This window comes from Penaeus monodon, chromosome 19, assembly GCF_015228065.2.
Source record: "Penaeus monodon isolate SGIC_2016 chromosome 19, NSTDA_Pmon_1, whole genome shotgun sequence".
In the NCBI taxonomy this organism is placed as follows: domain Eukaryota; kingdom Metazoa; phylum Arthropoda; class Malacostraca; order Decapoda; family Penaeidae; genus Penaeus; species Penaeus monodon.
The window spans coordinates 1,875,059-1,877,136 of NC_051404.1; the positions used below are offsets into that span (position 1 = coordinate 1,875,059).

At 41.8% G+C, this 2,078-nt stretch overlaps 1 pseudogene; it reads right to left on the reverse strand.

Annotated features, from left to right (window-relative positions):
- Nucleotides 1-270: 270 nt before the first annotated feature.
- On the reverse strand, nt 271-1,487 carry LOC119585509 (annotated as a pseudogene).
- Between the last annotated feature and the right edge of the window lie 591 nt (nt 1,488-2,078).

Consider the following 2,078-nt stretch of genomic DNA (forward strand, 5'->3'; position numbering starts at 1 on the left):
AGGTTTTCGTGTAGCATTTACCGTGAGATTATTTCAGTTTGTAAGAGTTCCAGGGATTTTAAGTCAAGAGTATCTGGCAAAAAAACCTTTTCATGGAATGGGATAAGGATATTTGATGTGATTTAATGATTTTATTTCGAAAAAGGTTGACAGCGCTGGATGTACATATCATATACACACCTTTTTTGTTAGATGATATTGTGATTTGTTCTTCACTATTGTAATTTTCAATCCTTTTTTTATTTATAATTTTCGGGAACTGTTATGTCAACTTTATTTTCTTTCATTTCACTGAGAGTGGTAAACACATCGTGTATGTTTGATTCGAACACGAATCCAACAGATGAGTTTCCATCAGCAAGTGTCGTTTTTTTTGTGAGTAAGATTAAGGATGACAGGAAAGTTGGAGTTACTCCTCGTCAAGCTTGATGACGGGGGCGCCGACGAAGCCAGGATAGTGGGCGTATGGAAGAGCGTGGCGTATGGAAGAGTGTGGGCCGTAGGAAGGCCATGGATAGGAAGGACGGCATGGGAGAGAGCAGTGTAGGTGACGGGCTTGACGTTGACCACGGGCTGCACGTACTTGACGGCGGGCACGGAGATCTCGTGCTCCTTGGTGGTGAGCTCGATCTTGGTAGTGTCGGCGGGGGTGTTGGCGTCGATCGGCTCGAACTGCTTGGTCTCCACAGTGTGCTTGGTGACGGTGGGCACGGCGTGGAGGTACGGGAGGGGGATCTTGACGTCGCGACGACGACGACGTGCCTCTTCTACAGCTGGCTCCTGTTCGTCCTTTTGGTAAATGTATGGGAATTCGGTGGCCTTGAGAGTATCATCGGCGTTGAGGATGTAGGGGTAGGCAGAGTAGGGGTAAGCAGCGTGGGGGAAGGCATAAGAGGAAGCTACGAATGGATGTCCGAAGGGGTGGGCGTAAGGGGAGACCAAAGGAACGGTCTTGAGGTCGGTCTTGATCTCAGGGGTAGTGATCAGCTTCGCTTGAGGCAGCACCCAGGGCGCCGCGTACGGAAGCACCAGCTGTGCTGAGCAACATGATACAGCGACCAGAATCACCTAATGGGAAAAAAAACAAAACATTTTGAATACGAAGTTTACTATATATACACCGCTCAGTTCTCAGACTACTGGCCACGACGATTTTTTCTTTTACTTCTACTACATAGAAGCAAGCATTTCCCCCCTTATATATACTAAGGGAACAATATAAGGAATGACCCATGAATAGTAATTCAAGATAAAGGCCAAATTCTTAGTTTTGAAAATTAACAATGGAAATGTTTTTTTTTTTTTTCACCGAATTGAAACCTGTTTCACACTTGTTTGAAATCTATTTGTGAGTGGAATGTTTCTGTTCTTACCAGAGCCTCATCTTTCGAGCGAATGTGTCCTTCTCCTGGACACTGCGGTGCGTCTGCTATAATATTACTTGGTGGAACGTCACGAGGCCACGCCAAGTGCGTCCTCCAGGGCATTTCTTTTCGTTTGCCGATGTAAGTACACTAATAAACTGAATGTACTTTTGTTATCAGTTATGTACTAGTGACTTTCATAAGCCTGTGTAAAAGTCAGGAGCAGGAATTAGTTTGAAAATTATTCTGTTCTCTCTTTAGTAAACAAGATATTAAAGTTTAGTTAACAGGTAATGAATGAAGTGATTACCATCTAGTGACCTCATAGTTTATGGAAACTGTCATATATTAGTAAAAGCAGCCTAAAAGTGAAAATATAGATTTTCGTCGAATAAAATTAGTTTTTCGGACATTCTTGGGCAAGCCCCATGAAAGATATCAAGAAGAAAAAAAATGGATTTCATATTTCCGGTAAAAGCGTCAAAGTGAAACACATTTATTTCAAGTTATTGTTATTCATTTGATATAATGACTCTATTTATTATTATCTTTGTTATCAACACATTTATACAGACGTCATATTTGTAAAAATATAGGAGAAAGCAATTCAGGAATAGTAGGGGTGGTGGGTCAAATTACCTGTAAAAGGGTGGTGTGAAAATCTATAATCGTTTTTGATATGAAAGTTTGCAAACGGATACGTGTCACGAGGTA